Source organism: Camelus dromedarius, chromosome 12 (genome assembly GCF_036321535.1).
Source record: "Camelus dromedarius isolate mCamDro1 chromosome 12, mCamDro1.pat, whole genome shotgun sequence".
Classification (NCBI taxonomy): Eukaryota; Metazoa; Chordata; class Mammalia; order Artiodactyla; family Camelidae; genus Camelus; species Camelus dromedarius.
The window spans coordinates 40,592,572-40,617,262 of NC_087447.1; positions in this window are offsets into that span (position 1 = coordinate 40,592,572).

The window sequence follows — 24,691 nt, forward strand, 5'->3', positions numbered from 1 at the left end:
TGTTTTTGCTTTTCAGCGTGGATATCTGGCTGTTTTATTCATTGGAAAGGCTTTTCCTTCCCCATTAAACTGCCTTAGTATCTTAGTTAAAGATCAATTGACTATAAATGTGTGGATCTATTTCTCTTTTCTCTAGTCTGTTCCACTGATCGGTTTGTTTATCTTACACCAATACTACACTGCCCTGTTTACTGTATCTTTTGAAAGTTTTGAAACCAGGCAATAAAAGTCCTATGACTTTTTAAAAAAATTAACAAGACTGTTGTGGCTATTCCAGACCATTTTGCATTTTCATTTAAATTTTAGAATCACTTTTAATTTCTATAAAAAAAGCCTTCTGAGATTTTTTTTAAGGGGTGTGGGGGAGATTTGTGTTAGTTTCAAAGGACTGCCATAACAAAATACCACAGACTGGGTGGCTTAAACTACAGAAATTTATATTCTCACAGTTCTGGAGGCTGGAGGTCCAAAATCAAAGTGTCAGCAGGCTGACTTTCTCCTTGGCTTGAAGACAGCTGCCTTCACGCTGTGTCTCCTCATGGTCTTTCCTCTGTGTGTGTCCAGATTTTCTCTTCATGTAAGAACACTGTCAGATTAGATTGGGGCTCACCCTAAGGGCTTTATTTTAACCTAATCACCTCTTTAAAGGCCCCATCTCCAGATACAGTCACCTTCTGAGATACTGGGGGTTAGTTAGGGCTTCAACATATGAATTTTGAGTAGGACACAGTTCAACTCCTAACAGGATTGTACTGAATCTATAGATCAATTCTGAGATAACTGACAGCTTAACAATATTGAGCCTTCTAATCCAAGAGCATGTTATATCTCTCCACATATCTTAAACTTCTTTAATTTCCCAGAGACATTTTATAGTTTTCAGTGTGGAGGGCTTGCATATATTTTGTTAAATTTACCCCTAAATATTTATTGTTGCTATTATAAGTGTTATTAAATTTTTTCCCCATCATTTGTGACTAGTGTATAGAAATGCAGTTATTTTTGTATATTTACCTTGTATCTTGAAATCTTGTTAAATTCCCTTATTAATTAGTAGATTTTGGGGGTAGATATCTTACATATACAATCATTTACTTTCCCCTTTCCAATCTTTCTACCTTTTCTTCCTTAATTGCATTAATTGGAACCTTCAGTACAAGGCACAATAGAAGTGGTAAGGTTAGACACCCTTGGCTTATTCTTGATCTTAGAGGAAAAGTGTTCCATGTGTTACCAATAAGTATGAGGTTAATTTTAGGTTTTTCATAGATATCCTGTAACAACCTCGGTGGCTATGAAAATACACCTTTCAGATTTCCAAGTGTGGGAAGCTGAAAGACTGACAGCCTCAGCAGCTGCAACCTGAAATCCATCACTTTGTGCAGATGCCACACTTCTCAAAGCCTTCTCCCAGCCAGTGCCTAGGAGATGTGGGGTTTCTGTGGTAGGGGACATTGGCTTGAGCACTCCCTGATGGCTTTGCCTAATTCCCTACAACTTGCACTGGAGTTTCAGATGCTTCTGCACCATCTGCCTTCTTCCCCTTCTCCTTCACCTGAGGTCAGATTTGTATCATGACCTGACAAGTCTCTCATCCTCTTCCAGGACTTCTCATTTCCTCTCACAAGTGTGTCCTCTAATACATCTCTTGCATGTCTAATCCTGTCTTGGTGTCTGCATCTCAGAAGACCCATACTAATACGAAGACTGAAGAATTCCTGTTCTATTCCTAGTTTGCTGAGAGATGTTTTTTTCTTTAGTCATGAATATATAATGAATTTTGTGAAAGAATTTTTCTGCATTTACTGAAATGATCACATGATTTTTCTCCTTTTTTTTCCTGTTACACTGATTTCTTTTTAAAAGTTATACCAACCTTGCATTCCTGTGATAAACACTAGTTGGTCATGAAGTTTTATCCTTCTTGTTTGTTGTTGTATCTTACTTGCAATATTTTCAAGAGTTTTATATCTATATTCATGGGAAGTATTGATCTGTAATGTCTAATGTCTTCAACGGGTTTTAGTACCAAAATTATTCTAGTCTCATAAAATTAGTTTGGAAGAGTTCCCTCCTCTTTTATTTTCTAAAAGAATAAAAACTAAAAATAGGCTTACCATATGATCCAGCAATCCCACTCCTGGGTGTATATATGGAGGGAACTCCAATTTGAAAAGATACATGCACCCCAATGTTCATAACAGCACTGTTTACAATAGCCAAGACATGGAAACAACCTAAATGTCCACCAACAGATTACTGGATAAAGAAGCTGTGGTATATTTATATAATGGAATACTACTCAGCCATAAAAAGAACAAAATAATGCCATTTGCAGCAATATGGATAGACCTAGAGATCGTCATTCTAAGTGATGTAAGCCAGAAAGAAAAAGAAAAATACCATATGATATCTGAACTTATTTACAAAACAGAAACAGACTCACAGACATAGAAAACAAACTTATGGTTACCGGGGTAGGGAGAAAGGGGGTGGGGAGGGATAAATTGGGAGTCTAAGATTTGCAGATACTAACTACTATATATAAAATAGATAAACAAGTTTATACTGTGTAGCACAGGGAACCATTATCTTGTAGTAACCTATAATGAGAAAGAATATGAAAAGGAATATATGCATGTATATGTTTGACTGAAACATTATGCTTACAACCAGACATTGACACAACATTGTAAACTGACTATACTTCAATTAAAAAAGTATATATATAATACAAAAAAAAAAGAGAGTTTTGTAAGATTAGCATTATTTCTTTGAATGTTTTGATAGAATTCATCAAGGCAGCCATCTGTGCCTGGGGTTTTCTTTGTTTCCTTCTCTGCATTTTTAGTCTTTATTTCTGGCATACTTTATTGTATGTGGAGACATTATTCTGCACACTATTCTCTTTTTTTCTTTAAATAACTTTGTGTGGGATTCAAACACAATCCTTTTTGTTGTTGTTCATGCTTGAAGGGCACGAGTTCTCCTATTCATTTTGGAGAGGAGGGTGGGCCAGGTTCATTTTCTTAGCTTCGTAGCTCTAGGGTTCACTGTGCTATTGTTATTTCCAAGGGTTCAAATATACACCTTATATATTCTAACACCTGTTGGCTCAGTTACACTCCCCCAGTTTTACCAGGAACTTTTCTTCCCTTTTCCCTAAACGCTTTGTCCTAGATAAATTAGATTCTGCTCTGAGTAATTTCTATTCAGTGTAGGCCTTTGTTTGGAAGGGAGCTCTTGTTAGTCCCAAGAGTTCATAGAACCCTGACTGCTCCTGCATTCTCTGACCTCGTGTTCATAACCTGAAGTCTGCAAGGCACCTGCTGTCATGGCTGCTTCTTCCAGACTGTCTTCCTGTTCCCTTGGGAGTCTCTGTTGACCATTTTGGGTTCTCTGAGTCTGAAGTTCAACATGAACCCCTCTGTCCCTCCTTTGCTCCCCCTGCACACTTGTTGATGCCACCAGGTCTTGGTGGTATCTGTGTTTTTCCCTCAACTGCTCATATTTTAGGGCTGGTGTGGATTCCATGTTTTGCTGTTCTGTCTGCAGAATTTTTATATTGCTACCTTATTCTCACTGTCTGTTTGGTGGGGTGATTAAAAAAAATTAAGAATTCCAACCCCATTGCTACCAGTGTCCTAGAATCCCTGAATATCCCTGGAAGTTTTATGGTGGAGATGGGGGTGAAGATAGCAAATTATATGCCCACCTGGGAGCTTAAGCAATATGTACAAACTGCCAAGAGTCCGATTTGATTTTGAAAATGTTAAGACTCTTGTGAGAAAGTACAAAAGACCTTTAGGATTGTTGGTGGCAAGCCCAGAACACCAAAATGAATTATTGTGAAATAAAAGTGGGAAGAAAAATAAGAAGCTTCTTGCTGAGTTCTTCTTGGTACCAGGCATTGTGCAAAGTCTTTTATATAAATTTTCTCAATGAAGTCTCTCAACCACCTTATAAGGCAGGTACTGGTAGCACCCCTACATTTTCACTTTTATCACTATGTATTATCATAGGCCAAGTAGTATCACCCCTACTTTATAGTGTTGAAAATGAGGCATAGAGAGGTTGGTCACTTTTCCAGTCTCCCAAACTTCAAAGATGGTGCTCGGAGCCCTTCCACCATGCAACCTCCCATCAATTTGCATATATACACCAGTGGGGAAAGGAGCTGATTACTCTCATGTAGGGAATCACTCTCAAGAAGGTACCTAAAATCTTAAAAAAAAAAAAAAGTTTTTTAATGGAGTACTGGAAAATTGAACCTGGACCTTGTGCATGCTAAGCACACACTCTACCACTGAGCTATACCCTCCCACCCAAGAAGATATCTAAATTCTTGCTTGAGTTGTGGGGAGGGTACCATGTAACTTGTCCTGAGGATGCAATATAGCACTCTCCTTTCCCCCACAAAAAGAAAAACTTTTGAAGGAGTATTGTAAGAAAGTGGCAACTCAGTAGTCTAATGGCAGGAGGAGAGGGCCCTCCTCAGTCAGCAGGGCAGCCACGATGGAAGTGTCAGCGATGGCAAGGCCAGCCTGAGAAGCTTCGGTGGAGGTTACCTAGTGGCAGATAGGAGACAGTCAGGTGAAAGCATCAGGAAGGCTTCAGTTGATCTGGGTGAGAAAGTATAAGCCAGCCTGCCGTGCTGGAAATGTAGGGGTCCAGGTCTTTGGCTTCCAAGTGATTCTCTGGAGAAACGAAGGCCGTTGATGGAGATTGGTACCCAGAGGCAATATGGAGTAGGCATAGGGGGTCTAGAGCAAGGTGCCCGGCTTCATACTCTGGCTTTGTCAATTCCTGGCTGTGGGACATTTAGCACGTTACTTTACTTCTTTGTTTCTCTATTCCCTGAGCTGTAAAATGGGGGCAACAGTAATACCTGCTTCATTATGTTGCTGGTGGGATTAAATGAATCAACACATGTAAAGTACTTGCAATGATTCCTTGTGCCCAGTAAGTCTCTATATATGTTCTTTCCAATTATGATCCATCCTCATTATTTGTAGAATGTATATTTGCAAATTTGACTACTGGCTAAAATTTATTTGGAACCCCAACATCAATACCCACGGTGCTTTCATGGTCATTTGTGGACCCGTGCAGAATGGCCAAAAGTTTGCGTTGCTTATGTGCATTGCCGGCTGAGGCTGAACAAGGCGATGCTCTGCCTCCTTGTTTCAGCTCTCAGGCTGTAAACAAGTCTTTTTTGTGTGTGTGGTCTATTCAGTACCATGTTTCTTTTGCATTTTTGTGCTTTTTGTTGGTGGCCTCACTGTCTAAAATGCCCCCCCAAGTGTAGTGCTGAAGTTGACTGTTCCCAAGCACAGGGAAGCTGTGATGATCCTTACAGAGCAAACACGTACTTTAGACAAGCTTCGTTCAGGCATGAGTGATAGTGCTGTTGGCTGTGAGTTCAATGTTAATGAGTCAACAATATACATTAAATAAGGTGTCGTTGCATAGAATCACAGAAAACAAACTTGGGTATTGATTGGTTGATGAGAATGTTGTGGCCAGAGGCTCACAGGAGTCTAAGCCTGGTTTCCCCTAGCACCATGGCTCTGTATCCGCCACAGCTTTACCAGCATAACTTCTGTGAATGACGAGAATCAGCAGTCTTGTCTCACCTGGACTCCCCCAGCCTACGCGGCCTGAGAAGTGAGACTTAGAGAAATGAGCACGTGTTCTTCCTAGGCGCTGGAACAGAAATGTTTTAAGCTCTGAACTGCATTTTCATATGATTCTATGTTTTTCTGGACAAAATGCAGGGAGGACGTGGATGTTTTGGGAAACATCCCCCTGGGAGGTGGGGGTAGCTGCAGCAATGGGGGCAGGCCACCGGCCCTCTTGCTCGAGGACCGAAGCTGGACCCCTGACTGCCGTCCTCGGTGAGTCTGGAGCCGCTCCTGCTCGCTGATGCCAGGCGAAGTTTAATTCTGGTGCGGGACTGAGCTGTGCTCCCAGCCTGTCTCCTCCCCAGTAGGCTGACAACTGCCGCTTATGTGGCAAGTTTCAGGAAGCACCTGACAGATACCTGAGACAAAGCTGGATCCTAGTTATTAGGCCTCCAGATAACTGTCACTGTGTGCTCTTATAGCTGAGGAGAAATGTGTGTGGCATGTTTTGAGGCCCCTCTGAGGTTTCAGGAGAAAATGGACTACAGCAAGGTCACAAACAGTGTCTCAGGCACTGAAATGAAAAGAGTTTCTGGGATCTCAAACCGGATGAGAATCTCTCTAGAGAGAAAGGCAGCATCAGACACATCTCACCACTGCTTCATGTTGCCAGATCAAAGCCAGAGCACAGCAAGGTCACCATGGCCTGTGACATCCTGGCAAGCTGGCATCCTGACACTGTGACATACACTGCATGTGACCAAAACATCACACTGCAGAATGGGACTTGGCACCCACACAACCCTGCAGTGTGAGGTTACAATCAGGCTCTGCACTGCACACCACTAGTGCTGTCACACTAAGACTGTAACGTGGCACCTGATGACCCCACTGCCCCGCCCAGGACAACATCACGTGTATATCATGATACTGCAATGCTCTGATGATACACCAGCATGTTGCAAAGCCCTGACCTCACAGCATTCCTTCTGGCCAACTTCCTCGACAGGGTGTCACCAGCTGACCACCCAGATGTTTCGGGGGCCTTCAAGCCCAGCCCAGAAGCACCACTGACATAAGCAACTCCGGGAGTTCTCTCTGGCCACTCCCTCTCTTGTGCTGTCGGCGGGTGTGCCTTTCTCTCCCACTGGGTGTGAGGACAGAGGTAATTTCTTCCTCGCCTTTGTGTCTCTCAGCACTTAACATAGCCCCTGGCTCAGAGTGAGTAGAGATAAGGAAAACGCTGTTTGGCAAACATGGCATTGAGTTAAAGAAATCCAATGACATCGAGGGGTCTCTGTGTAAATCACAGCCACAGGCTCGGAAGACACCTCAGCCTAGAGTCAGTGTTTCCCACCGTTTATTCATTCCTCTATCCGTTTTCGCTGTATTTGTGTGTTACCTATTATTAGCTCAACATTTTTAGTGTGCTCAGTAGAAGACATATACACACACATACACAATGCGAAATACATCCCTTAAAAAGAGAGCAGAAAGCTGAGAGGATAGATGGCCCCCTGGCCCCGTGTCCCTGTGGAGTTACCCCGATGTTGACCTCTGTGTCCTGTTGGCACGTGAGGGCTGCATTTCAGATGCTGCAGGAGAACAGATGAGGTCTGAGACAATCCGTGGCCCCTGAAGAATGGAGGCTTCCATGTATTTGGAAGGTTCCATGTATTTTGGGGGTTGCACGTGATCAAGGCTGGGAAAGTGGTTTCCTCGAAGAGACTAACAGACTCAGATCGACTCCTTGGGGCTTTCCTGGGACAGGGGCCTGGGTTCTCCAGCTTGCCTGGCAGGGGCTATAACTCTGGAACTGTTCTGTTACCAGGACTACCCTAGCTAACATTTATTGAGCTCTTTTGCTCAAGTGTCTTCCTTTCTCTTTTTAATTTTACATAGCAACTGCATGACGTTGGTACTTTTTACTATCCCCAGTTTGACATTTGGGAAACTGAGGCTCAGAGTGGTTGTGGCCTGCACAAAGTCACACAGCTAGTAAGAAGTGGAGCCAGAGCTCAGCCACATGCTGGCAGCTCTCTAGCTCCAGAGTCTGGGCTCCTGATCATTAGACTGAACTCCCTCTCTGAGCTATTTTTCCGATTTGTACCCAGCTGCCTGGTGTGGCCAGGAGACACAGGTTGGGGGTGGATCACTGAATTTGGGATGATGTTCTGTTCACCCGTTTCGCTTGGCCAAAGCCATTCTCTGAGGGTTTGGAGAAGCTAGTTGGTGAGACCTAGACCTCTGGGAACCAGTGGTCAGTTGAGCAGCATGGCACTCGGTCCCTGAGTGTGTCTGGGGGCCTGTATACCATGAGACACTAGAGAGACACAAATGGATCCCACTCTCAGGCATAAATGACGAATAACACGAGAAGGTAGGATGTAGCTAATTCTATTGCCATCATTTGCTTAATCAACTGACACTCCCAGGGATGAGTCGTGGTAATTACTCCCTCTCTGCCATGTCCCCCCTTTTCTCCCACTAATCTGCTCCTGGAAGCCACCTACAATCTGCGGCCTGTCCTGGCTGACTGTTTCTGAATCTGTGTCCCTTTTCATCTTGTCGACTTGCTAGGACTTGGTCCTGGTGTAGAGCACAGAGGTTGGCTCCTGAACGTGAGGGTCCCAGTTGGAAGCCTTGCGAGAATGAGCACAGATTTTTGCGCTGAAGCAGAAGCTCATTGATATTACACAGGAGCAGATACACGGTCCCCACGTTCATAGAAGCCCTATTCACAATAGCCAAAAGGTGGAAATAGCCCAAATGTCCATCAGTGGGTGAGTGGATAAACAAAATGTGGTAGATCCATCTTATGACATATTATTTGACCATAAAAAGAATGAAAAATCGATACATGCCACAATGGGGATGAACCTTGAAATGATTATTCTAAGTATAAGAAGTTAGACTCAGAAGATCACATGTTGTATGATTCCATTTATATGAAATAGCCAGAGGCAGTAAATCCATAGAGACACTTGCAGATTGGAGGTTCCCTGGGGCCAGGAGGAGGGGGAATGGGGAGCAACTGCTGTATGGGTCCAGGATTTCCTGGTGGGGTGATGAAAGTGTTTTGGAACTAAGTAGAGGTGGTGGTGACACAACATTGTATATATACTAAATGCCACTGATTTGTTCACATTCAAATGGTTAATTTTATGTGATGTAAATCTCACCTCAATAAAACGAGGCCAAAGTTTTAAAATGCAATATAGGAAAGATTTGGTTCAAGCATCATATAATTATTGGAAAGATTTTGCAGTCATGTCAGAAGCTGTGTGGTCCTTCAGTGGAAGCAGCATATGTATTTCTCCGTCTTTACACATTCCCAGTGCTCAAAACACTTCCACGCTGACAGGGTGGCAGCATGTGTTAACCAGCGGTATCCCGGGAGAGCATCTGGGGTGAGGAGAGCGTGATGGGGAGGGAGGTGCCCGGGCAGGGGAGTTAGACTCTAGTTCAAGACACACTGGGCCACCTTTTCTGCCTGGGATATCGGAGCGAGGAGATGTTTTAAAAATCCAGCTTCTCAAATGACCTACAAAGAAAATCGATCAGAGGATACATAATTAAATAGCACTATAGTTATAGAGAAGTGTCCTACTCAAGAATTTTTCCCTTAAAGCTTATTTTATTACTTAACTATAAAAGCAACCTACTTATTACAGATTGGGAAGCACAGAAAAGCATAAAGAAAAAGGGGAAAAGTCATCGATCATCCCACCATACACAAGTAGCCACTTCTAACATATATCTTTTCCAGGATTTTATCTTTGCTCTTCACTCACATAGCTAAAATCACATGATGTACACAAAATTTTAACCTACTTCTTTTTCCCGTAATATCATAGAATCAGCATTCCTCTGGTTTATTAAAACTGCTTTGTAAACATCATTGTGCTGGCTGCACAATAGTCCATTGTAAGGAGGTATGGTTTATTTAACAACTCCCTTATCATTAGATGCTTTGGTTGCCCTTTGAGAGCAAATATTAAATTCAGCACACACAACAGAAGTAGCGGGTGGAGGGACCGGGGAGATCCCGTGGGACTGACCACGTGACCCGGGATACACAAACCTTCAGGAGAGACAGCTGGGTACGTGTAATCTTGGGAAGGTGAGACTGGTGTGTGACTATAATTTTTAATTATAATTATAATAGAATGCAAACTCTCCCACAGCAGTGTGTATCCTGTTTGGAGAACAATCAGAAGGGTCAGTTAGCACGCAGCCTGGGAAAGAAAGAATGGGAAGCCGGCAGATGCATGCAGGCCCTGTCCAGTGAGGGGGACCCAGAGATTTGTATTTTTCCCATCTTCGGTAAACCTTTCCTGAACCCCCTCTACATGGCAGGTGATAGGGACGCCATAGGAGTAAGGCAAACTTGTGCCTCAAATGAGCAAGGACGCAGCAGGGCAGGCAGGCTGTTCAGTGTGATTGTGAAGATGTGGAGCAGTGCCCACTGGGCCGAGACAGGGCTCCGTGTTCTGGGAGCACAGAGGGCATCGCGGCCCAGCCTTGGTGTCAGAGGCAGGGGTGGGGACAGGGAGGCTTCCCATAGAAGGTGACGCCTGAGCTGAGACTCGATAGATGAACTGGAATGAGAGTCCTCTGAGCACCTCTGTGGCTCCCCCATTGGCCACTGCCTTCTGATTCCACACTCACCATGCAGCTGTTTGTAACTAATTTGGCTTCCAGGATCCATGGAGAGACATGCGCTGGTCTGGTCCTAGTATTGGGGCCTTCTCATTGCCATGGCCATGTTAGTATCTGCTCTTGAACTTGGTTCCCGTGGGTCTGTCCCCAAGAAATGGAGCCTGCCCTTTGTTCTGACCTGGTGAGTTTTGTGAGCCTGCGGGGCCAAGGGTGAGGCTTGGTGAATCCGCCAGGGTGACCCGAGTCTCCCGGAATGCCTTCTCCAGGAACACTAGGGCCCATACGTGCCCTCTCCTTTCTAAGGGCAACAGCTCCCTCTCACGGGTGTTGTGCAGATTAAACCATATGGTGTGGGCAGTGGGCCTGCTCAGAGCTGGTGCTCAGAGGTCTGGTTCTTGTCTCCCTCCTTCGCAGACCCTCCTGCCTGGGTTTGGGGGTAGCGGACGAGTGGAGAGGGTGAGTCACATAGTTCTCCCTAGTTCTCTCAGTTCCTTAACCAAGCCACTAGTCAATGTGGCTAATTGTTACTTTTTGAGATAAATGTTTAAAATATCATCTCCTATGACAAGTTTCTTTAAAAGCTCACGGACTTGCTGGGGGTGAAAGGGAAGATAATACACATGCACAGAATAACCAGAAAATCGCACTGGAAGCGATTTGACTGTGAAGGTTCCCTCCTCCGCCTGGGCTGGATATTTATGGTCAGCATCTGATCAACCAGGCAGCACCCACGTGACACCTCTCCCCATCCCCGCCCAGGACAAAAGCTGCCTTCTCCTCGCTCCACTCTCCCCAGCTCTGCACCTCCATGAGCTCTGGCTCCAGACACCTTCACGTCTGTGTGGGGAGCAGATCTCCTTCCCTGGACCTCTGTGACTCAGTGGTGAACCTGGAAGAGGACCTGTTGAAAAGCCTGATGTGGGCTCCAACTGGGAAGGAAAAAGGCCCTGCTGTCCCTCCTCTTGGGAGTGAGAGCTCAATGAACTTGACTAAGCATGGTTTCCCAGGTGCTGGGAGGGAGGCCTCCAAAGAATGGGAGTCAGATGCCTTGGGCAGTAGTTATATCATTTCCATAAGCCTAGGTGATGCTTTCAGGACTTCCACAGATGCCCCAGGTGGCCTTGGAATTGGACTTGGGCCTTTGGGTGGCCAAGGGTCAACTCCCGTAGACAGGATTTGGGCTGCACTAATCCAAGGCCACAGCCCTGGGACATCAGTTTGGTCTGGGGGCTCCACCAGGGATGGCCCTGCTCCACACACACACCTACACTCACCCATTCCTTTCCCTTCCTTTTCCCCTCTTCCCTCCATCTTCTGTCCAAACCCTTCTCTGAAAACACACTGCCAGTCTGAGTCCTGGGGTTGCCATGGCTACAGTGAGGGGAGCAGCTGCCGCCGAGGTGCTTGCTCCCAGTGCAGCCTGGTGTTGGTCACTTTTGTCTGGACACAACCTCTCACCCCTGACAAGGCCGCATGGACCCTCATAACTGATGAGCCATGATGCACCTCCTGGGCAGCAATGGCCTTGTTGGCCACTGCTGTTGCTGAGCTGGGCCTGTGGGAAGCCTGTAGCTTGTCGGCTGGCTGGAAACATCTCTCTGAGCTCTTAGATTCACATCTAGGAATAAGTACCCTTTTTAAGGGATGAAACTAGCAAATGATAATCAACCAACTGACCATCACCCCACTTACCATCACTAAAAAAAAGAGCCTGAAAAGAAATAAGTTGATTCTAGCACTCAGTTCCCAATGAAAAGCCTCAGGCCCGTGGTGTCTCACCCTCCCACCCTCAGTGCTGCTGCTTCAGTTTCCTTTGGAGGCTCTGAGGTCTCAGTCATCTGCCCTGTGTGTGCTCAGAAGGAGAGGCCTGCGGTAGCTCACAGGTCAAGAGCAGAGATGCTTGGGCTGGGATGTCTGTGTTCAGATCCTGGCTCAGCAGATTGCTGGTTGCTTGATCCTGGGCTAGTTATTAGCCTCTCTGTGCCTCACTTCCCCCTTCTGTAGAATGAAGATGGCAATATTATCAGCCTCGTAGGGTTGCTGTGAAGATTAAATGAGTCAATATATGTAAAGCACTTCAAATAGCGCCAAGCCCAGGGTAAATGCCTTGTCAGTGTTTGCTGTTAGAAGGCTCCGGGTAGTCACTGGGTTTCTGGCCGGGCCCGAGTTGCCCTCCTCCAAAGAGGATTCTGCCTCATGCTTTGGGTCTCGCCTGTGCTTTGATCAAGGGGTTTGCCATTTCCAACAAAAGATGGTATTTATTACCAGGGACGTAATTAGTGGGTCATTGGTATTTACCCTCCAAAGAACGATAGAATTAAAAAATTAAACCGCCTCAAAGAAGGGGTCTCAGTGGAGTAGCTCAGCTGCAGGAGCATGGGAGCCAGTATATCTCTTACAGTAGCAGCCAAAGGCTTTGACCCCACCCCCGTGCATTCCTGACTCTCCACCCTGGCTCTTTTCCTCCCAGTTTCTAGATGCAGGCATGTGTCAAGCACATACTCGTAAGGGGTGCTGGGGCTTTCAGAAGCACCAGGCAGCTCCCTCTGCCCTCCGTGTGGGCTGCCGCATTCTGGCCCACCTCTGGCCTTGAGAGACAGGAACAGTCCTGCTGCAGGGCTGTGCGGGCTACACTGCCGCGTCGGGGCTGAGGCCTGGAGACAGCAGTGGCTCTATCTGGACTTCTTAAATTGTCCGGGACACTCAGGGATTTCCCGGCCAGCATTTGGATTTAAGGAGAGAGACACACAGACTCTTTGGTAAAATCTTCAACTAACGAAAAAGCTGCTCCTTGACAATCTGTCAACATGTGTTAGGAGGAGGTCTTCAGACAGCCTAAAGCCCAGAACAGCGCGTCTCCTCTTGGCCAACTTAGAGCTCTTGTTTGGTAAATTATGTCTTTGTTTGACCTTTCAATGGCTGATGAGAGTCCTGAAAATTCAATGTATCAAGCATTTACTGAGAGCTTTCATGTCTTCTATCACTTGGAGTAAGTACTATGGTTATCCCCACTCACACATTCACACACTGAAGTTCAGAGAGGCAAAGTGATTTGTCCAGGGTCACACAGCTGGTAACTGGCAGAGCTGAGATTTAAACCTCGATCTGTCTTTCTAACCCCCAGCGCCTGTACTTTTGCCTGTTATGAGTGGTGCCTCCCTGGGTGGTGAGTGGACAGAAAGTCATGGACTTTGGTGTCAGATGGGCCTGTCTTTGCCTTACAAGCTGGGTCAAGTTGGACAGACCATTTCGCCTCCTTAACAACAGTAAGATAACAGTTGCAGCGTGAGTGCTCTGGTTCCCGAGGCTGCCACCCAGCCGCTTCATAATGTCAGCGGAGTGAATGAGCCATGGGGCCATAAGTCCCCTGGAGCTGACTTTGTCATCACGTATTCCGGAACAGACAGGCATTTCCTCAGACACAGAGGAAACTCATCTCTGACAGAAGGTGTAGGGGCAGCTTGCAAGGCTCTGATACAATTGTGTGGTGTTTGGGGGGCTCTGCGTTTTATTATCAGAAAAGGGGGACACCTGCATGACTCACCCCCCCCCCCCCCGTAGGATGACCTATTTTTCTCCACATAATTCTCAGAAATTTTATTCTGGGAGTAGGAGGTGGGGTGGGAGCTGGGAGTGGAGGAGAGATGTGGGGTGTCCAGCCACAATCCCCTGCCCAGACACTGTGATGGATCAGGTTCTCGGCCATCCACGGCCCCAGAAATGGCTGCTTCTTGCATCTGGAAAGCACTGCAGAGCCTCAAAGAGCTGGACTCTTGGAGACACTGTTCTAGCTCATTCTGTCACACCTTTGGGGCCAGCCTCAATGGCAGGGTGAGATCCCTAAGTTCCATCTTGGCTGTCCACTGCGGCCTCCTGCCCACCTGGCCTGGGCTGCATAAGCCCATCAGCTCCTCTGGGTCCTTGACCTTCCGTCATGGGGGGCAGATTACAGGTGCCAGCACGGACTGGGCCTTGCAGGCGACTGGTGACAGGAAGAGGTCAGTATGTAATAATGATCCTCTAAAAAAAGAAGCTTAATGACACCTTGAAATGGAAAGATTCCTTTATTCTCTTGAACTGAATGTGCTGGACTTGGGAGGCCCCTCAGTGTCTTGCTGCCTGGTCTATTTCTACCTCTCTTTTCTTGCCAGTGTTGTTTGTGTCAAATTCCAGAAACCTTTTCTAGGACTGAAATCCTAATGAAAATGGACGGGCTTGTAACTCAGAGTTCCTTACAGATCAAGTCCTCAGACACAGTCATGAGAATTCACCGTGGACCTTGAATGATTTTAATTCATCACCCCCAGCTTGGTTTCATCATAGGAATAACAATATTTAACACATTGGCAAAAATCAATAAATGATTTTTGAACCAAAAAAAGACCACATGCCACTTAGCCTGATGCCAAGTAGGCGGTTAGGATACATTAGTCAAACCTGAACATCAGTTGTCTTATCTGTGAAAATGGGAATAATAATCATAGCACCTGCTTGCAGGGGGTCACTGGTCAAATGAAGTGGTTCGGTCTGTGCGAAGAGCCCAGTGCCTGTCGTACACTGGCTAGGCTATATCTGTTCATTCTTATTACTCTCAACTTTGCAGGCTTTGGGATTGTCATAATGTGTTTAATTGGAAGGCAGAGAGAAAGGACCGTCCCCAAGGAGACTCAGCTCTCCACACCGCAGCCCTGGAGTGGGAGGGGTGGGAGGAAGGGATGGAGGAGCAGCCAAGAGACAGAGATAATCCAAGGAACGCTTTGGATTATCTGCTAGTTCCTTTGCAAGGCGATAGGCGTCTAGATCTGTTCCACATGACGCTTTTTGCTGCAAGAGAGCAAGCAGCAGCAGGGTACAGGGTACAGTACAGGAGTACAGGCCTGTGAGACCAACTCCAGGCACGCTGTCCTTGGAATCCCCAGACGATTTCTAGAAACTACTCTGACTTCCACCTGCAAATACAGGGTTCAGGGCACTCACAACAAATAGCTTCATTTCTCGACATGTCTGTTTGCCTTGGCAAGCAAAAGCAAATAACGCAAGGCTGAGCAGAGGGAGTAGCTGCTTCAGACTTCATCCCAGTAAGAGATTGAACAGGATTGCAAGACTAGGACTCAGTGGGATGATCATTGGTCTGACCTGGTACACAGTTGATGTCAGCTGGGATCTCCCTGGCCTGTAAGCCCTGGAGATGGATGTGAATGCCCATTCCATGACTGTGTAATTCCAATTCCTCTCTAAGATTTCTGTAATCCCTCGTGGTGTCATGTCCATACCATGTTTACTCAGATGTGGAACTCATCCCTCTTCTAAATTTACACACACACACTACCTCACATATGATGTTGTGTGTCTACCAGACTTTACTGAACATTTGCATGAAAAAACATTTGGATATTCGATGTTCCTGTTCCTAGAATGTTCCTTAGCCATTTCCTCAGCTGAGAGCATAGCTTCCCACCCATTCTCTCCCTTCTTTGCCTTCTCTAGTGACTGGTCCCTCCTCTCCAACTTGCTCCCCGCCGCCTTGCATATCCAAAGGGAAGTCACTGAGCAGGACCCGCGCTCCTCAGGAGGCGGATTGGCGTATATGTTGCCCTCCCCCTTTCCACTGCATATTCCAAAACAGGAGGATTTTTTAACCTGTTTGGTAAAGAAGAGCAAGAAAATGTGCTCCATACACAAGAAGAGGCTTCCTCCTGAAATGAGCAAGGAAAAACATCAGAGCCATCTGTCTGGAGCCGCGAGCCTACGTTTCCAGCCTGGAGAACGGACTGGCCAGGCTGGCTCTATCCTCTGGGTGGACGTTGTTTTTGGACGCAGCCTCAGACCCTGGCAGTGTGCACACAGGGCTTCGTCTGTTGCTAGACAGATCCACTTGCTGCCTTGGACTAACAAGCCCGGGCGACAGGTGGCGAAGCACATTACAGGCTGGAAGTTTCAGCCAAAGGCCAGCATTCACGCTGACAAGAACCAGGGCTTAGAGCAGAGCTGGCACCACCTTGAAAGTCATACCATGGCCGTTCGCTTCTCCTTTGTCCTGCGATGCTAGAGGAGTGAATTCAACACACCCCAGTTGCTTCTGTTTCCTTCTGAGAAGCACGGGGTCACGGGGCTTCCTTTTTCTAGCATATACTGAAGGCATAGCTGCAAAGTGCTCTGCATGGGTAATCTCACCCTGGCTTCATAATCATCCCGTGGGGAGAGAAGTTCTCATTTTAGAGGGAGATGCAGGCCCGGGGTTCACACGGGCTCTGGAGCCCACTCACGTCACCCTTCGTGGCGATGGTGTCCCAGCCTCCCTGGGAGCAGAGGAAGGACGCTGATGTAGACTGGCCATGAGCTCTGTGCCTGCTCCTTCCACACAAATCTTACCCCTTTTAATTCAAATTGACAGATCTATGATTTTATTAGCCCCATTTTCCAGACAAGGAATCCAAGTCTCAGAGAGAGAATCGTCAGAAGTGACATCAGGATTCCTGCCACGGTTCTTCTTGTCATCACCCCCAGAGCAGCGACTCTGGGTTAAGCTGACTCTGGGCTCAGCCCATCAGGAGTGGATGCCTTTGGAACCCCAGCAAGCTCCCCATCCAGCCATGCTAGTTCACCATCTCCAGGCCTCCCCAGCTGCCGACTTGCACAACTAGCCACTGTCAGGCTCAACCCTGCCCAGGCTCGCAGCCAAGGGGAGCCTGGCCTGGCCGGGTGGAAATTCCCTCTCCAACAGAGAGTGACTTGCGGAGTTCGCCTGCTGCCCCACGCCCTGTGACAGGCTGTCTAGAACGAGTGAGCTGAGCAGGAGGTGGCTGTAGGAGCCCCAGGCTGCAGCCTTCCTCCCTTATCCTGGCCTTATGCCAGGAAGCCAGTTTCAATCCAGTTCCTACATCCCAGGGTGTAGTGGGCCAGAAGAGTGGTCTTGACTCTCAGCCTTTGTCTGGGGCCTTGGTCTGACTTGAATGTGTCTTGGTCAAGCAAGTTGCCCTACTGTACTACAGGTTAGGGGACAAACAACACCCCCAGCCCATTCCCAGAATGTCTAGCCAAGTTGACATCACAATCTGTGAATAATAGCAGCAAGTCCAGAAGCCCTGTCCATGCCCCTCCTAGCTTCTTGTGATGAATCAAGGGTGGCCTCGCACAGAAGCTCCTATAGTGGCCACACATAGCTGTCACCATAAACAGCAGAAGCAGCTCTCCCCAGCATTTCGCTCAGGGGTGGGGACTCAGCTTTTCAAACCCCTAGGCATGAGGAGATGTATTTTGCTAGGGCAGACCTGTGCAATCAGAGGCAAAATGCCACTGGCTGGGCACATTTAGGAATTAAGCAACTGAGGGAGGGGCGCGGCCAGAGGAGGGCCAAAGCAGGGCTCTGGAAAATGTGGGGGCCCAGGTAGGGACCTGTCTTGTCTAAGAGTGATCCTGCACATTGGCATGGTCCCAGAGGTACCAGCTCAAGATTAGCTTCTTGCTCTGGGTACCAACTAATTTGTGATTTGATGTTCAATCTGTTTCCATGGTTATCACACCACTCTCATCATTCCCATCTCCTTTTCTCTTTATCTCTAATCTTGGAGATTTTCCCAAGTTTGTCCTCCAAATCATAGATTAGGGTTTTGTGTGTGTGTGTGTGTGTGTGTGTGTGTGTATGGTCAATGTTGCCATTTAAAGGTATTTAACACTTTTTGCTTTTTTATTTGGGATTCTGTTATGTCTTAAAATTTCATCCAGTTCCCTTCATCTTAGCTTGGTTTCCCTCTGTGGCCCTTTTGGTCTGCCTCACAGTGACCAGGGCTTCTTTTATGGTACTGAAACATCAAGCAGGTTTCTGAAAATTTGTCTCTTGTGGTAAACAATTTTTCAAAGATACAATTTTGTCTGTTTATTGTGCTTCATAGTGGATTTTTCAGTTGTTTGTTCATTTATGAGAAGAAATTAAACTAGACTTTCATTTTGCCAACAGACTACCCTAATTCCTCAAGGGTCTTGGCACCCGCCTCCCCCCTCACTCCCTCATCGTGCATATCTTGACTTGCTGTGTGATCTGAGGTGCACGGCTCCAGCGTCTGCTTCCGCAGTCCTGCCGGCATCTGCCTTTGGGCAGAGGAACAGTCTCCTGCTCTGAGGTCCTTGTTCTCTGCCTAAGCGTGAGCCTGAGTCCAGTTCCTTCTTGTCTGCATGCAGCACATGGAAAGCCCTAGGCTCTGGAGTACTGAGCTTCTAGGGGTCTCTCTCTGTCCTAACTTAATGTTTTCTAGGATGCAGCACCCTTGCTCTCAACATTATTGTATTCTTGGAGTTTTAGTTTCTAAACAGTTCTAGATAATAGGGCGGATAGTAAGGGGGCAGGGGAAGGGAGCAAATAAATTAGCTTGAATTTGGCTGCCTCAGAAAATAAATATTGAATAGTACAGTTGGTAGCTTTATTATTTTGGTAGATCCTCACACGTGTACCCAGGGGAAGATGCTGCGGGGTGGAGGGCATCTTCATACAAAGCTTTTTGCTACCTTCTCCCCTGTCCCCTGCCTTGGGTTCAGAGGGCAGGGTATTTAGTCATTAACCGCGTAGCTCAGTCTGACCTTAACAGGAACATACCAAATGTTTGCTTTTTAAATTAGCTCTATAAATTAGAGAAATTTCCACCTTGATTCTAGCAATGATCCTCTCTTAACCTTAGTTTCTGCCTTATTCAAGGATTATTAGGTACATGTGACCGGACCATGCAAGCTAATTTAAGGAAAAGGTAGAATTAATTGGAAGGACATAATAATTTCTGGTTTGTACTGTGGGGTGTGATGAGCATGCCTTGGCCAAGTGTCGGGGGAAATGCAGTGCCACCCATGCTGGGAGCAGTAGGAAGATCAGAAATCCAGCTTAACCCTTCCAAAGCTGCAGACGCCTCCCCATTTGAATATACTATGCGTATGCTTTCAACTTGGGAACCCCACTTATCCCATTGTGGTGAAGACTATGGTGGAAGGGTGCTGGCTGCTGAGTTAAAGTGGCCCCAGTGGGCCAGGTCTGAAGGCAGTGGCTGCAGCAAGGACCTCAGCTCCTTCTTGTCCCAGCCATAGTACATCTCAAGAAGTGGTGAAGACAGTGCCCAGTGAAAGGGCTCCCTGGGAAACTGACCATATCACCCAGCCTCTGCAGTAATGTGGGGAGCCTGCACCTTGGGTGGTCCAGTCAGCACAAGGGCTCCCTCCTTTTAGGTTGCTACGAAAAAGCAGCACAGCCCTGCTCTTTACTGTGGGAAACTTTGTGGAACAGAACCACTCTGAAGGTCATGTTCCCTTGAATCTCTGCTATAAATGTTGATGTAGAACCCTCTTCGATTGCTGTGGTTCCTCAGGGTTTTAGATGCGAAGCCTCCATGTTTCAATCCTGTAAGTCAGAGCACTCAGTAATCGGCTTTTTCAGTGCAATTCATGGCCACAGAATAGGGCTCAAGTCATTGCCTAAAAGGCTAGTTCCAGCCTGGCTTCAGTGCCTACTGACCCACAAACACTGTTCCCTTTTTTAATAGGGTGGCAGGACAACCCATAAGTTCTACCTGTCTTTACTCCCTTGGCAGCCTACTTGGGAATTCCTTTGCTATCACTGCTGCTGGGTTGTGAATAGGGGCATCTAAGCCTACCCCTTAGATACTCCTCTTTATAAGTCTTGAAGGGAATGGATTAATGGCATGGGTTTTTTCCCTCTTGGAAACTGTGTGCATGATGCAAATTTTCCCACTTTCTCTTCAGAGGTTCCCACACCATAAACAAGTAAAAGGGTCCCCTTGTGTGTGTTTTTTTCTTTTTTTAAATGGAAGTACAGTCAGTTTACAATGTTGTGCCAATTTCTGGTGTACAGCATGTTTCTGTCATACATATACATATATATATTCCTTTTCATATTCTTTTTCATTATAGGTTACTACAACATATTGAATATAGTTCCCTGTGCTATACAGAAGAAACTTGTTGTTTATCTATTTTATATATAGTAGTTAGTAACAGCAAATCTCAGACTTCCAATTTATCCCTTCTGCCCCCATCCCTCCTGGTAACCATAAGATTTTTTTTTTTTTAAGATTCCACATATGAGTGATATCATATGGTATTTTTCTGGCTTATATCAGTTAGAATGACAATCTCCAGGTCCATCCATGTTGCTGCAAATGGCATGATTTTGTTCTTTTTTATGGCTGACTAGTATTCCATTGTATAAATATACCACAGCTTCTTTATCCAGTGATCTGTCGATGGGCATTTAGGTTGTTTCCATGTCTTGGCTATTGTAAATAGTGCTGCTATGAACATCGGGGTGCATGTATCTTTTCAAATTTGAGTTCCCTCTCTATATATGCCTAGGAGTTGGATTGCTGGATCATATGGTAAGTCTATTTTTAGTTTTTTGAGGAATCTTCATACTGTTTTCCATAATGGCTGCACCAAACTACATTCCCACCAGCAGTGTAAGAGGGTTCCTCTTTCTCCACAGCCTCTCCAGCATTTATTGTTTGTGCACTTTTGAATGATGGCCATTCTGACTGGTGTGAGGTGATACATCATTATAGTTTTGATTTGCATTTATTGAGTATTTTTCCATGTGCCTATTGACCATTTGTATGTCTTCATTGGAGAATTGCTTATTTAGATCTTCTGCCCATTTTTGAATTGGGTTATTTGTTTTTTTGTTATTAAGTTGTGTGAACTGTTTATATGTCCTGGAAATTAAGCCCTTGTCAGTTGCATCATTTGTAAATATTTTCTCCCATTCCATAGGTTGTCTTTTTGTTTTGATTATGGTTTCCTTTGCTGTGCAAAAGCTTATAGGTTTCATTACGTCCCATTTCTTTATTTTTGCTTTTATTTCTATTGCCTGGGTAGACTGTCCTAGGAGAATATTGCTAAGATTTATGTCAGAGAATGTTTTGCATATGTTTTCTTCTGGGAGGTTTATAGTGTCTTGTCTTATGTTTAAGCCTTTAAGCCATTTTGAGTTTATTTTTGTGTATGGTGTGAGGGAGTGTTCTAACATCATTGATTTACATGCAGCTGTCCAGTTTTCCTAACACCACTTGCTAAAGGGACTGTCTTTTCTCCATTGTATATTCTTACCTCTTTTGTTGAAGATTAATTGACCGTAAGTCTGTGGGTTTATTTCCAGGCTCTCTATTCTGTTCCATTGATCCATATGTCTGTTTTTGTGCCAATACCACTCTGTTTTGGTTACTGTAGATCTGTAGTATTGTCTGAAGTCTGGGAGTGTCCCACTTAATCTTGAACAAAACGTGGCTGCCCTAGTCCCAGTTTTATATACCTCCCTAGCTGAAGTGCTCTCAAGAGACCAGTAAAGCTCCTGGAAAGTAAGAATCACATCGGTCAGTTTGGGTCAGGTATTCATCGGTGGACCAATTAGCTCTCTCCAAGGCATGGTGCCACAAGCCCACTGTCCAATCAGTGGAGGCCTTGGGAGAAGTCTCTCTGGAAGTAGAGATAGCCAGGCAGGGAAAGTGATCTGCTAGGTTTCTATGGCTTTATTGTGTTTCCTCCTGGGAGAAGAGGGTTCAGCAAGTGCTCCAAGTTAACATGAGAAATATCACCACAACCTCCTGTGGCATCTGGGTCTGTCATGGCTGGGTCTGTCATCTGACCCCATGGGACAGAGACTACTGAAACTGAGCAGGATCCTGTGGAGCCCTGCAATTAACACTATACTTTCCTTCAACACAACCTAGTGTCAGTAAGGTGACTTTGCTGCATGTCAGGCCAGCTATCAGGTAACACTACCAAGCTTTTGAGGGTGTGGAGGTTTTAGATCTAGAAATCCACAGAACTTTGATCAAGCACCAATGTTTTAATGATACAGTGGTGAATAATTTCAATATGTGATTATTTTTAATTTGAACTCAGTAATTCAAAAGAGACATGAAACAGTAAGAATGAAATGAAGTCATTTGGATTATGAGATTGAGGATTTGGAGGATAAGGTTGTAATAAAATTCTGTTTTCTTTTTATTTTGTGGCTTATCTAGGTCACCATAAAACCAATGCAATATATTTTCTGTCCCTTCTCCCCATTTCTTGGGCAGAGCTGTGTCCCTCCCCTCTGCATTCCCACGGCATTTTGTTCATATCTAAATCTACCATTTATCACACTGCGTGAACTCTTTGCTGATTGGTCTGTTTTCCCCAGTTCGACCAGGCCCCTCTAGGGAAAATTTTGTATCGTGTTCCCTTTGTATTCTTAGCATGAACTGGATTGAACACAGTAAAAATTCAATGAATATTTGTTGAATGAACCAGACCCAGGACTTGGTGAGCCCAGATAAGCCTTGGATATCTGTGCAGCATCCAACTTGGAGAATTCCCTGCCTTTCTGCTTCTCACTATGTGGACTCCATCCACAGTCTGGGATCCTCTCATGGTTCCCTGCCTCCTTTCATACACTTTCTTTCAGATTAGGGATCTTACCAAAATCCCAGCCCACTTGGCTGGGGCCTTAACCCTCTACCTAGCCTTCGTAGCCCTTTTCTTGGGAGGTAAGGCCCTGAATCATGTTCTTCCCAGCACTGCATGGATGCAGCCTGAATAGCCACATCTCTGGCCCCAGGATGCAGCACTGTACATGATGTGGCACAGCTACCCGTTCTATATGGGCTCCTCTGTTTCTTCTCCATGTTAGACTAGGCAGTGATCCCTATGCCCCCTTTTCTGTCCCTTAATCCAGTGTGGACTGTATTTAAATTCCCTAAACACCTTGGCTAGTGCAGCCCCTCCCTGTACCTCCACCTGATTTGGTATCACTCACTCTTCCCCATGCTATTGGCTGATCTTTGCTTTCCTCATTCTGTGCCCATCATCAGCTCATGCAAACATCCTAGCACATAAGGATACTACCTTTCCTGGGTTACTGTGCAGAAGGCTCAGTGTGAACCCTTTCTGGTCTCTTTCAGAACTTTTTCTTGCATTGCTAGTAAGGAAGGAGGCATTTTCTTTCTGGGCTAGCTGGAGCACTCAGTGCTTCCTCAGCTGGATGGTTGCCATGGTCACCATGTCGAAGAGACCCTCCTAGTGCTATAGCTGGGATATGTTGACCCTCTATAAAACCAAAGCAAATTTGTGCTTGGCAGACTGACTTAGCAGGGAGCTCAGCCTTGCCTGGTTTCCTAAGGCAGGACAGGGGTGACCTAGGACTTTAAATAAAGCTCATCCATCAGAAAGGAAGCAGGAACTCCAGGAAGACTCAGCTTCTGTCACTTAAGGAAGCTTCAGTCTGGAAGGAAAGCAGGTGTCTGTGGGGACCACAGTGGTGGTGGTAATTGAATTTGTTTCTAGGGTTGCTGTAACGAAGTAACGAAATTTACTGTCTCATAGTCCTGGAAGCTAGAAATCCAAAGTCAATGTGTTGGCAGAGCCCTGCTCCCTCTAAAACCTTCAGGAGAGATTCTTCCTTGCCTCTTCATAGCTTCTGAGGGTGTGCCAGCAATCCTTGGTGTTCCTTGGCTTGCTACTGCTGCATTGCAATCCCTGCCTCTGCCATCACATGGCGTTCTTTCTTCATGCGTCTCTGTGTCTTCTCTGCTTACAAGGACACCAGTCGTACTGGATTAAAGGCCCCTCCTACTCCAGGATGAATGCCTCTTAACTAATTCCATCTGTAATGACCCTATTTTTAAATAAGGTCACATTCTGAGGGTACTGGGGTTAGGGCTTCAACGTATCTTTTGGGGAGGCACGATTCAATTCATAACAGTAACGTTGTAGAGGGTGTCAGAATAAAATTGGGGATTTCATTAAGTGGGTGGGACTAATTAATGGAGAATTTAGGATGAACGTTAATCAGGAATCTTGGTAGGTTGCTGGATGGCTCAAGGGTAAAAGTGAGTTTTGGATTCTAATATAGTAACATTATGGCCAGGACAATGTCTCTTATGGACACTATGGGATACAGGAATGTCTGGATGCTTCTTCCCACTAGACCCTTAACCAAGGGAGGTACCCACAAGGACCAGAAGCCAAGTGGGAAATAAAACACCATCCTTAAAAACTAGGCAAGCACCTGGACTTGAATGCCATTAGTGAAATATGGTGCATTGATTGTTCAGGTTCTGACTAACCGAGTTACAGCACCTTCTCCCTTATAGAGCACTAGGGATATGAGAGGCAGAGAAGCAGGGGAAGTCCCATGGTGGGAAGAATTGGCACGAGGCAGCTAGAAAGCAGTCAGCAGGACTCCAGCCACTCGTCTGAAGGTCTCCGTTTTACTGGAGCATGGATTTGGAGAAAGGTGTTCTAGTTGCTGGGAGCCCAGGGTACCATGTGAAGACTCAGTCCAGTCACATGACGGATGGGTATGTAGGAATTCCATACTTGTGAAATGGATCTGAATGTAGAAATCAGGGGAGACCAAAGGCTGAACC